Raw genomic sequence first — 14794 nt, 5'->3', positions numbered from 1 at the left:
ACAAGCATGTACCTATATATTAACAATATTAACCTTGGACCAGCATGTACCTATATATTAACAATATTAACCTTGGACCAGCATGTACCTATATATTAACAATATTAACCTTGGACCAGCATGTACCTATATATTAACAATATTAACCTTGGACCAGCATGTACCTATATATTAACAATATTAACCTTGGACCAGCATGTACCTATATATTAACAATATTAACCTTGGACCAGCATGTACCTATATATTAACAATATTAACCTTGGACCAGCATGTACCTATATATTAACAATATTAACCTTGGACCAGCATGTACCTATATATTAACAATATTAACCTTGGACCAGCATGTACCTATATATTAACAATATTAACCTTGGACCAGCATGTACCTATATATTAACAATATTAACCTTGGACCAGCATGTACCTATATATTAACAATATTAACCTTGGACCAGCATGTACCTATATATTAACAATATTAACCTTGGACCAGCATGTATTTATATATTAACAATATTAACCTTGGACCAGCATGTACCTATATATTAACAATATTAACCTTGGACCAGCATGTACCTATATATTAACAATATTAACCTTGGGCCAGCATGTACCTATATATTAACAATATTAACCTTGGGCCAGCATGTACCTATATATTAACAATATTAACCTTGGGTCAGCATGTACCTATATATTAACAATATTAACCTTGGACCAGCATGTACCTATATATTAACAATATTAACCTTGGGCCAGCATGTACCTATATATTAACAATATTAACCTTGGACCAGCATGTACCTATATATTAACAATATTAACCTTGGGCCAGCATGTACCTATATATTAACAATATTAACCTTGGGTCAGCATGTACCTATATATTAACAATATTAACCTTGGGCCAGCATGTACCTATATATTAACAATATTAACCTTGGGCCAGCATGTACCTATATATTAACAATATTAACCTTGGGTCAGCATGTACCTATATATTAACAATATTAACCTTGGGCCAGCATGTACCTATATATTAACAATATTAACCTTGGGCCAGCATGTACCTATATATTAACAATATTAACCTTGGGTCAGCATGTACCTATATATTAACAATATTAACCTTGGGCCAGCATGTACCTATATATTAACAATATTAACCTTGGGCCAGCATGTACCTATATATTAACAATATTAACCTTGGGTCAGCATGTACCTATATATTAACAATATTAACCTTGGGCCAGCATGTACCTATATATTAACAATATTAACCTTGGACCAGCATGTACCTATATATTAACAATATTAACCTTGGACCAGCATGTACCTATATATTAACAATATTAACCTTGGACCAGCATGTACCTATATATTAACAATATTAACCTTGGACCAGCATGTACCTATATATTAACAATATTAACCTTGGACCAGCATGTACCTATATATTAACAATATTAACCTTGGACCAGCATGTACCTATATATTAACAATATTAACCTTGGACCAGCATGTACCTATATATTAACAATATTAACCTTGGACCAGCATGTACCTATATATTAACAATATTAACCTTGGACCAGCATGTACCTATATATTAACAATATTAACCTTGGACCAGCATGTACCTATATATTAACAATATTAACCTTGGGCCAGCATGTACCTATATATTAACAATATTAACCTTGGGTCAGCATGTACCTATATATTAACAATATTAACCTTGGGCCAGCATGTACCTATATATTAACAATATTAACCTTGGGCCAGCATGTACCTATATATTAACAATATTAACCTTGGGTCAGCATGTACCTATATATTAACAATATTAACCTTGGGCCAGCATGTACCTATATATTAACAATATTAACCTTGGGCCAGCATGTACCTATATATTAACAATATTAACCTTGGGTCAGCATGTACCTATATATTAACAATATTAACCTTGGGCCAGCATGTACCTATATATTAACAATATTAACCTTGGGTCAGCATGTACCTATATATTAACAATATTAACCTTGGGCCAGCATGTACCTATATATTAACAATATTAACCTTGGGTCAGCATGTACCTATATATTAACAATATTAACCTTGGGCCAGCATGTACCTATATATTAACAATATTAACCTTGGGCCAGCATGTACCTATATATTAACAATATTAACCTTGGGTCAGCATGTACCTATATATTAAACAATATTAACCTTGGACCAGTATGTACCTATATATTAACAATATTAACCTTGGGCCAGCATGTACCTATATATTAACAATATTAACCTTGGGTCAGCATGTACCTATATATTAACAATATTAACCTTGGACCAGCATGTACCTATATATTAACAATATTAACCTTGGACCAGCATGTACCTATATATTAACAATATTAACCTTGGGCCAGCATGTACCTATATATTAACAATATTAACCTTGGACAAGCATGTACCTATATATTAACAATATTAACCTTGGACCAGCATGTACCTATATATTAACAATATTAACCTTGGACCAGCATGTACCTATATATTAACAATATTAACCTTGGACCAGCATGTACCTATATATTAACAATATTAACCTTGGACCAGCATGTACCTATATATTAACAATATTAACCTTGGACCAGCATGTACCTATATATTAACAATATTAACCTTGGGCCAGCATGTACCTATATATTAACAATATTAACCTTGGACCAGCATGTACCTATATATTAACAATATTAACCTTGGACCAGCATGTACCTATATATTAACAATATTAACCTTGGGTCAGCATGTACCTATATATTAACAATATTAACCTTGGACCAGCATGTACCTATATATTAACAATATTAACCTTGGGCCAGCATGTACCTATATATTAACAATATTAACCTTGGACCAGCATGTACCTATATATTAACAATATTAACCTTGGACCAGCATGTACCTATATATTAACAATATTAACCTTGGACCAGCATGTACCCATATATTAACAATATTAACCTTGGACCAGCATGTACGTATATATTAACAATATTAACCTTGGGTCAGCATGTACCTATATATTAACAATATTAACCTTGCGTCAGCATGTACCTATATATTAACAATATTAACCTTGGACCAGCATGTACCTATATATTAAACAATATTAACCTTGGACCAGCATGTACCTATATATTAACAATATTAACCTTGGGCCAGCATGTACCTATATATTAACAATATTAACCTTGGGCCAGCATGTACCTATATATTAACAATATTAACCTTGGACCAGCATGTACCTATATATTAACAATATTAACCTTGGACCAGCATGTACCTATATATTAACAATATTAACCTTGGGTCAGCATGTACCTATATATTAACAATATTAACCTTGGACCAGCATGTACCTATATATTAACAATATTAACCTTGGACCAGCATGTACCTATATATTAACAATATTAACCTTGGACCAGCATGTACCTATATATTAACAATATTAACCTTGGACCAGCATGTACCTATATATTAACAATATTAACCTTGGACCAGCATGTACCTATATATTAACAATATTAACCTTGGAACAGCATGTACCTATATATTAACAATATTAACCTTGGACCAGCATGTACCTATATATTAACAATATTAACCTTGGACCAGCATGTACCTATATATTAACAATATTAACCTTGGACCAGCATGTACCTATATATTAACAATATTAACCTTGGACCAGCATGTACCTATATATTAACAATATTAACCTTGGACCAGCATGTACCTATATATTAACAATATTAACCTTGGACCAGCATGTACCTATATATTAACAATATTAACCTTGGAACAGCATGTACCTATATATTAACAATATTAACCTTGGACCAGCATGTACCTATATATTAACAATATTAACCTTGGACCAGCATGTACCTATATATTAACAATATTAACCTTGGACCAGCATGTACCTATATATTAACAATATTAACCTTGGACCAGCATGTACCTATATATTAACAATATTAACCTTGGACCAGCATGTACCTATATATTAACAATATTAATTATTGTATAGTAAAAGGATACAAGTGCAACTAATGTGACACTGTGGCAACGTATCGCCGTAACGGCTTGACAAAGCTCCTGGAGAGCGAAACGTTGCCACAATAAAAATGTCAGTTTCACTTGTGTCCTTTTAGAACATAAGAACGAAGGAACACCGCAGCAGGCCTACTGGCCCAAGCGAGGCAGGTCCAAGTCTCCTACCGGCTTAAGCCAATGCACCCAACCTACTCAGGTCAGGTCACATTGACTTAAGGGAGGAACACGGCAACCGACCTGGTAGCACAAGCTATCAGGTCCAACTCACACCCACCCACATCCACTCATGTATTTATCCAACCTATTTTTAAAGCTACACAACGTTCTGGCCTCTATAACGGTACTTGGGAGTTTGTTCCACTCATCCACAACTCTATTACCAAACCAGTACTTTCCTATATCCTTCCTGAATCTGAATTTTTCCAACTTAAAACCATTGCTGCGAGTCCTGTCTAGGCTAGATATTTTCAGCACACTATTTACATCCCCTTTATTTATACCTGTCTTCCACTTATACACCTCAATCATATCCCCCCTAATTCTACGTCTTTCTAGAGAGTGCAGATTCAGGGCCCTTAGTCTATCCTCATAGGGAAGGTTTCTGATACATGGGATCAACTTTGTCATCCTCCTTTGTACATTTTTCCAGAGAATTTATATCCATTCTGTAATACGGTGACCAAAACTGTGCAGCATAATCTAAATGAGGCCTAACCAAGGATGTATAGAGTTGAAGAACAACCTGAGGACTCCTATTATTTATGCTTCTTGATATGAAGCCAAGGATTCTATTAGCTTTATTGCGAACACTTATGCACTGTTGCCTTGGTTTCAGATTACTGCTAACCAGAACTCCTAAATCTTTTTCGCAATCCGTAATATTAAGATCTACATTATTTAGTTTATATGTGGCATGGTTATTGTCCTGTCCAACATTTAGAACTTTGCATTTGTCTATATTAAACTGCATCTGCCACTTCTCCGACCACTGCATCAGTCTATTCAAATCTTCCTGGAGTGCTCGAATGTCCTCGTCAGAATGAATTCGACGGCCTATTTTGGTGTCATCGGCAAACTTGCCGATGTCGCTCTTTGTGCCCTCATCTAAGTCGTTTATGTAGATTGTGAACAGCAGGGGGCCCAACACTGACCCCTGTGGAACACCGCTCGTGACGCTTCCCCACTCTGGTTTCTCCCCATTTATGCAAACTCTCTGCTGCCTATTTGTCAACCATGCCTCTATCCAGGAAAAAATTTCTCCTCCTATTCCATGTGCTTTAATTTTCCTCAATAGTCTCTGATGTGGGACCCTGTCAAAAGCCTTACTGAAGTCCATATACACAATATCTTATTCATTACCATGATCTACCTCCTCAAATACCTTAGTGAAAAAAGTTAATAAATTCGTAAGGCAGGAACGCCCCTTTGTAAAACCATGCTGAGATTCGTTGATTAATTTATGCTTTTCAAGGTGGCTACGAACTGCCTCGGCAATTATTGATTCCATAAATTTTCCCACTATGGAGGTTAGGCTTATTGGTCTATAAAACCATACCCCCTGCCAGGATTGAACCCGCGGTCATAGAGTCTCAAAACTCCAGCCCGTCGCGTTAGCCTCTAGACCAGCTAGCCACGACGGGCTGGAGTTTTGAGACTCTATGACCGCGGGTTCAATCCCGGCCGGGGGTATGGTTTGTTTGCAATCGTGTCATTACGATTTCTTGAGTCTTATTGGTCTATAGTTGGAAGCTAAGGACCTGTCACCTGCTTTGAAAATAGGTATCACATTTGCCATTTTCCACTTATCTGGCACCATGCCAGTCTGTAGTGACATGTCGGTAATTCTACCAGCATTATTACAATATTAATTATTATTAGGAAAAAAAGGACAGAAACTGACCTAATACGAAAATATACTTAAATATTAATAATAGTAACATATATACAACTTACAAACTAATATAGCAAAACAACACTGGTATAAACCTTGGTAATAAATACCGACAAGTTGGTTTAAAAAAACACGTAAGCAAACACTATAACATATTTATTAGAAAACGTTTCGGTCCTGGGACCTTGATCAAGGTCCCAGGACCGAAACGTTTTCTAATAAATATGTTATAGTGTTTGCTTACGTGTCTTTCTAAACCAAAACCAACACTGACTGGCGACAGTCAGTGTTGCACGAGTGTCTTAACTATCTTAACTCTGATGTATGATACAGGATCACTGTTGTATGATACAAGATCGCTGTTGTATGATACAAGATCACTGTTGTATGATACAAGATCACTGTTGTATGTCTTTGTTGTATGATACAAGATCACTGTTGTATGATACAAGATCACTGTTATATGTCTTTGTTGTATGATACAAGATCACTGTTGTATGATACAAGATCACTGTTATATGTCTTTGTTGTATGATACAGGATCACTGTTGTATGATACAAGATCACTGTTGTATGATACAAGATCACTGTTGTATGTCTTTGTTGTATGATACAAGATCACTGTTGTATGATACAAGATCACTGTTATATGTCTTTGTTGTATGATACAAGATCACTGTTGTATGATACAAGATCACTGTTATATGATAGAAGATCACCGTTGTATGTCTTTGTTGTATGATACAAGATCACTGTTGTATGATACAAGATCACCGTTGTATGTCTTTGTTGTATGATACAAGATCACTGTTGTATGATACAAGATCACCGTTGTATGTCTTTGTTGTATGATACAAGATCACTGTTGTATGATACAAGATCACCGTTGTATGATACAAGATCACTGTTGTATGATACAAGATCACTGTTGTATGATACAAGATCACTGTTGTATGATACAAGATCACTGTTGTATGATACAAGATCACTGTTGTATGTCTTTGTTGTATGATACAAGATCACTGTTGTATGATACAAGATCACTGTTGTATGATACAAGATCACTGTTGTATGATACAAGATCACTGTTGTATGATACAAGATCACTGTTGTATGATACAAGATCACTGTTGTATGATACAAGATCACTGTTGTATGATACAAGATCACTGTTGTATGATACAAGATCACTGTTGTATGATACAAGATCACTGTTGTATGATACAAGATCACTGTTGTATGTCTTTGTTGTATGATACAAGATCACTGTTGTATGATACAAGATCACTGTTGTATGTCTTTGTTGTATGATACAAGATCACTGTTGTATGATACAAGATCACTGTTGTATGATACAAGATCACTGTTGTATGTCTTTGTTGTATGATACAAAATCACTGTTGTATGTCTTTGTTGTATGATACAAGATCACTGTTGTATGATACAAGATCACTGTTGTATGATACAAGATCACCGTTGCATGTCTTTGTTGTATGATACAAGATCACTGTTGTATGATACAAGATCACCGTTGTATGTCTTTGTTGTATGATACAAGATCACTGTTGTATGATACAAGATCACTGTTGTATGATACAAGATCACTGTTGTATGTCTTTGTTGTATGATACAAAATCACTGTTGTATGTCTTTGTTGTATGATACAAGATCACAGTTGTATGATACAAGATCACTGTTGTATGTCTTTGTTGTATGATACAAGATCACTGTTGTATGTCTTTGTTGTATGATACAAGATCACTGTTGTATGATACAAGATCACTGTTGTATGATACAAGATCACTGTTGTATGATACAAGATCACTGTTGTATGATACAATATCACTGTTGTATGATACAGGATCACTGTTGTATGATACAAGATCACTGTTGTATGATACAAGATCACTGTTGTATGATACAAGATCACTGTTGTATGATACAAGATCACTGTTGTATGATACAAGATCACTGTTGTATGATACAATATCACTGTTGTATGATACAGGATCACTGTTGTATGATACAAGATCACCGTTGTATGTCTTTGTTGTATGATACAAGATCACTGTTGTATGATACAAGATCACCGTTGTATGTCTTTGTTGTATGATACAAGATCACTGTTGTATGATACAAGATCACTGTTGTATGATACAAGATCAATGTTGTATGATACAAGATCACTGTTGTATGTCTTTGTTGTATGATACAAGATCACTGTTGTATGATACAAGATCACCGTTGTATGTCTTTGTTGTATGATACAAGATCACTGTTGTATGATACAAGATCACTGTTGTATGATACAAGATCACTGTTGTATGATACAATATCACTGTTGTATGATACAGGATCACTGTTGTATGATACAAGATCACTGTTGTATGTCTTTGTTGTATGATACAAGATCACTGTTGTATGATACAAGATCACTGTTGTATGATACAAGATCACTGTTGTATGTCTTTGTTGTATGATACAAGATCACTGTTGTATGATACAAGATCACTGTTGTATGATACAAGATCACTGTTGTATGTCTTTGTTGTATGATACAAAATCACTGTTGTATGTCTTTGTTGTATGATACAAGATCACTGTTGTATGATACAAGATCACTGTTGTATGATACAAGATCGCCGTTGCATGTCTTTGTTGTATGATACAAGATCACTGTTGTATGATACAAGATCACCGTTGTATGTCTTTGTTGTATGATACCAGATCACTGTTGTATGATACAAGATCACTGTTGTATGATACAAGATCACTGTTGTATGTCTTTGTTGTATGATACAAAATCACTGTTGTATGTCTTTGTTGTATGATACAAGATCACAGTTGTATGATACAAGATCACTGTTGTATGTCTTTGTTGTATGATACAAGATCACTGTTGTATGTCTTTGTTGTATGATACAAGATCACTGTTGTATGATACAAGATCACTGTTGTATGATACAAGATCACTGTTGTATGATACAAGATCACTGTTGTATGATACAATATCACTGTTGTATGATACAGGATCACTGTTGTATGATACAAGATCACTGTTGTATGATACAAGATCACTGTTGTATGATACAAGATCAATGTTGTATGATACAAGATCACCGTTGTATGTCTTTGTTGTATGATACAAGATCACTGTTGTATGTCTTTGTTGTATGATACAAGATCACTGTTGTATGATACAAGATCACCGTTGTATGTCTTTGTTGTATGATACAAGATCACTGTTGTATGATACAAGATCACTGTTGTATGATACAAGATCACTGTTGTATGATACAATATCACTGTTGTATGATACAAGATCACTGTTGTATGATACAAGATCACTGTTGTATGATACAAGATCACTGTTGTATGATACAAGATCACTGTTGTATGATACAAGATCACTGTTGTATGATACAAGATCACTGTTGTATGATACAAGATCACTGTTGTATGATACAAGATCAATGTTGTATGATACAAGATCACCGTTGTATGTCTTTGTTGTATGATACAAGATCACTGTTGTATGTCTTTGTTGTATGATACAAGATCACTGTTGTATGATACAAGATCAATGTTGTATGATACAAGATCACTGTTGTATGTCTTTGTTGTATGATACAAGATCACTGTTGTATGATACAAGATCAATGTTGTATGATACAAGATCACTGTTGTATGTCTTTGTTGTATGATACAAGATCACTGTTGTATACTTCAGTTGTATGATGTATAGGTCTCTCTCTCCCATAAAGTGAATGTCATCCTTAAATGGAAACGAATTGTCTCTAGTGGGTTCTTGATCCCAGGAATTGGATCTCTCCTCCCAGGGGGTTAGACCTGTGTGACGCCTTACGGGTTTAGCGTTCCCCTGCTAGGAAGCAGGAGGGTGTAAATGAGCTAGGAGTAGGGCTGTGGTGGATGTACTCACCCATTTGTGGTTGCAGGGGTCGATCCCCTGGCCCCTTGTGTGTGCTCCAGTGGGCTGCCAGCACCAACAGCCTGGTTGATCAGGAAAAATTTCTTAAAACTCTTCACAGGTATATCAGAGGCCAAGGAAGATGCGTCTAATGGCGGAAAGGATTTAGTGACGAGGATGATGCGTTTAATGACGAGGAGAATACGTTTAATTACGAGGAAAATGCATTCAATGAGGATGCAGCTGCCTCTCTGACGTCTTACGACGTCATCCAGGCAGCTGAGGCGTTTCTGAGAAAGTTGTCCTGTCGACGTCTGTTCCTTGACGCAGAAACTGGTGGGAAAAAACAGGAAAATTAGGAATGTCACGTCTATGTTGTAGTTATTTCCTGGAACAATATAGATGGAAAAACAGTAGATTTTTGTGACGTATATGAGTGACGTTTGTGACGTAAGTGTGGGTGTGTGACGTGGATGTGACATATGGGTGTGTAACGTGGATGCGATGTACGAGTGTGTAACGTGGATGTGACGTACGTGTGTGTAACGTGGATGTGACGTACGGGTGTGTAACGTGGATGTGACGTACGTGTGTGTAACGTGGATGTGACGTACGTGTGTGTAACGTGGATGTGATGTACGGGTGTGTAACGTGGATGTGACGTACGTGTGTGTAACGTGGATGTGACGTACGTGTGTAACGTGGATGTGACGTACGGTTGTGTAACGTGGATGTGACGTACGGTTGTGTAACGTGGATGTGACGTACGGTTGTGTAACGTGGATGTGACATACGTGTGTAACGTGGATGTGACGTACAGTTGTGTAACGTGGATGTGACGTACGGTTGTGTAACATGGATGTGACGGACGTGTGTAACGTGGATGTGACGTACAGTTGTGTAACGTGGATGTGACGTACGGTTGTGTAACGTGGATGTGACGTACGTGTGTAACGTGGATGTGACGTACAGTTGTGCAACGTGGATGTGACGTACGGTTGTGTAACGTGGATGTGACGGACGTGTGTAACGTGGATGTGACGTACAGTTGTGTAACGTGGATGTGACGTACGGGTGTGTAACGTGGATATGACGTACGGGTATATGACGTGGGTGTGTTATGTACGTGTATGTGACGTATTTGATGCGCGTTTGTGTTTTTAACACTTTAAGACTAGTATAAAACGTGTTTGAGACGTGTTTATGACATTTACGACATGTTTGTATGTTTGTGTGTTTGGAAAGTATTCATGGGTTGAGACCTTTGTACGAACGTGCACACACATGTACATACACATGTACACGCACATATGTGTGCGTGTGAAGTGTTTACATGCAGTGTATACATAGCACCAACAGTCTTGTTGATCAGGACACTGGTCTGGGACCAGGATGATAGAAAATCGTGACACATACTTGAGTTCCATGAACGTTAGCTCGCCAGGGACGATGTCAGAAGGGTGGGCGAAACGTTTTCATAAATTTAATGCCATATAAGAAGAACATAAGAACGAAGGAACACTGCAGAAGGCCTACTGGCCCATGTGAGGCAGGTCCAAGTCTCCTACCGGCTTAAGCCAATGCACCCAACCTAGTCAGGTCAGGTCACACTGACTTAATATCCAGCACATTTCTTATTGTGATGAATGGTTTGAAAAACCGACAAGTTGAAGATTGAGACACTTATGCAGCATATGGGAATCTTTATTCAGGAAACGTTTCGCCACACAGTGGCTTCATCAGTCCAATACAAAGAGGAAGGCGTAAGGAGAGGAGGAGAATGAGGTAATCAGTCCCTCAACCTGGAGTCGATGTGTTCAGTCCATCAATCTTGTAGAATGTACAGCATAGGGCCGTAGACGTGGCTTATATACTGTAGTGAGGTGACGTGAAGCAGATGGAGGCGGGGTCATAGTGGTACCATCCACTAGTAGAAGTAGTCAGGTGAGGTGAAGCAGGAGGAGGCGGGGTCATAGTGGTACCATCCACTAGTCGAAGTAGTCAGGTGAGGTGAAGCAGGAGGAGGCGGGGTCATAGTGGTACCATCCACTAGTCGAAGTAGGTCTTCGTCCAAAGGTTGAACAAATGTTGAAGAATTCTTTGTAACAAGACGGCAGCATCATGGGGTCTTGTTACAAAGAATTCTTCAACGCTTGTTCAACCTTTGGACAAAGACCTACTTCGACTAGTGGATGGTACCACTATGATCCCGCCTCCGTCTGCTTCAAGTCACCTCACTACAGTATATAAGCCACGTCTACGGCCCTATGCTGTACATTCTACAAGATTGATGGACTGAACACATCGACTCCAGGCTGAGGGACTGATTACCTCATACTCCTCCTCTCCTTACGCCTTCCTCTTTGTATTGGACTGATGAAGCCACTGTGTGGCGAAACGTTTCCTGAATAAAGATTCCCATATGCTGCATAAGTGTCTCAATCTTCAGAGAACATACAGAGAACATAAGAACATAAGAACGAAGGAACACTGCAGAAGGCCTACTGGCCCATGCGAGGCAGGTCCAAGTCTCCTACCGGCTTAAGCCAATGCACCCAACCTAGTCAGGTCAGGTCACATTGACTTAAGGGAGGAACACGGCAACTAAAATGATTTACTGTGTAAGGAACCTCCCGTATGAAGATAGACTTTAAGCCTTAAATCTCCACTCTCTGGAGAGGCGTAGAATGAGGGGAGATATCATTGAAGTGTATAAGTGGATGACGGGCATAAACAAGGGAATTACCGACAATATGTAAAGTAAAAGGACACAAGTGCAACCTCACTCAGAGCCTTTATATACCCTCTGTGTCCATGTATTGTTTGTAATGGCTTGATAAAGCTCCTGGAGAGCGAAACGTTGCCACAATAAATGTCACATTAGTTTCACTTGTGTCCTTTTACTTTACATAAACAAGGGAGATATTAATGAAGTACTGAGGGTGTCGAACCAGGTAAGAACCAGGAATAATGGATTTAAGTTGGTTTTCTACCAGAGTTGTAGATGCGTGGAACAGTCTTCCCAGTGGGGTGATAGAGGCTAGGACCTTGGGTAGCTTTAAGAAGAGACTGGACAAATATATGAGTGGGAGGGGCTGGGTTTGATTGGTGTCATGGGGTACGGGAGTTATTTCTTGAGTAGCTTTAGGTAGATGTCGTTTTGATAAGGACCTGCCTCGTATGGGCCAGTAGGCCTTCTGCAGTGTTCCTACATTCTTATGTTCTTATTGCTTCTCCGAGGTTGGTGGATAAGCCCAGTAAAAAAGTAGGGGTGCGGTGAGCACAATAAGGAAACACTGTATCAACATCCGGGGTCCCAGATTATTCAACATCTTACCAGAAGATATCAGAAACACTGCTGGAATAAGTGTAGAAGCCTTGAAGAGGAAATTGAGTATCTTTCAACAGGTGCCAGATCAACCAGGCTGTGATGGAAATAAATAACATAAGAACATAAGAAAGGAGGAACACTGCAGGAGGCCTGTTGGCCCATACTAGGCAGGTCCTTTACAATTCATCCCACTAACAAAACATTTGACCAACCCAATTTTCAATGCCACCCAAGAAATAAGCTCTGATGTGCAAGTCCCTCTCAAATCCAACCCCTCCCACTCATGTACTTATCCAACCTAAATTTGAAACTACCCAAAGTCCTAGCCTCAATAACCCAACTAGGTAGACTGTTCCACTCATCAACTACCCTATTTCCAAACCAATACTTTCCTATGTCCTTTCTAAATCTAAACTTATCTAATTTAAATCCATTACTGCGGGTTCTCTCTTGGAGAGACATCCTCAAGACCTTGTTAATGGAAATAAATGGTATAAAACACCGACACAATGGCAATATAAACACAAATGCAGCACAATGTGATCCCCCATCGACTACGTTTCGCCCACACAGTGGGCTTTTTCAAGTCACAAGCAGAACTGTTTGTGACTTGAAAAAGCCCACTGTGTGGGCGAAACGTAGTCAATAAAGGATCACATTATACTGCATTTGTGTTTATATTTCCAGGCTGTGATGGGTATGTGGGGCAGCGAGTCACTAATAGCAACAACTTGGTTGACCAAGTAAGCACCAGACGAACCTGGCGAAAGTTAAAGGCATTCCAAGTCCACAGTTGTCGAATTATTTCGGAAAGTTCGTCTACGCTACATCACCATTTAATCTTCCAGTGTATCCAAGAGCATGTCGTAATGGTCCGGTACTTGTGAGAGACAGGAGCTACCTGTTCAGAACTCGTTTTGACCTGGGTTGTGCAATTGTGAATCCATCGCGAATGACAATCTTGCTTCTTAAGACCTTGTTCGTTCATCATTGACATGGTGTCAGGCAAGTGGCAAGCAGATATAGTCGCGAATTTAATATGGTTTTATGTGAAGCGACCGTGGTCGTGGTCTCTCTCTCTCTCTCACACACACACACACACACACACACACACACACACACGCACACACACACACACGCACACACACACACACACACACACACACACGCACACACACACACACACACACACACACACACACACACACACACACGCACACACACACACACGCACACACACACACACACACACACACACACGCACACACACACACACACACACACACACACACACACACACACACACACACACACACACACACTCACACACACACACACACACACACACACACACACACACACACACACACACACACACACACACACACACACACACACGAGCTGTGACTCAACCCCAGCAAGCACAGCTAGGAGAGTACACACACCAGGGTGGGTATACAAACAGACACTGGGGGGGAACTCCCTCTCATCTCCAAGGAAACAGGTT

General features: G+C 38.4%; 1 protein-coding gene across 2 annotated transcripts in view; it reads right to left on the bottom strand.

Annotated features, from left to right (window-relative positions):
- Nucleotides 1–14794, bottom strand: part of LOC128704691 (C-Maf-inducing protein) — a 616555-nt gene that overhangs the window by 266059 nt on the left and 335702 nt on the right. The gene's annotated exons all lie outside the window — the stretch shown is intronic.

The sequence above is a fragment of the Cherax quadricarinatus genome, chromosome 100, assembly GCF_038502225.1.
Source record: "Cherax quadricarinatus isolate ZL_2023a chromosome 100, ASM3850222v1, whole genome shotgun sequence".
Lineage (NCBI taxonomy): Eukaryota > Metazoa > Arthropoda > Malacostraca > Decapoda > Parastacidae > Cherax > Cherax quadricarinatus.
The sequence above is the reverse complement of the archived record's forward strand: the minus strand, read 5'-3'. Positions and strand labels throughout refer to the sequence as shown.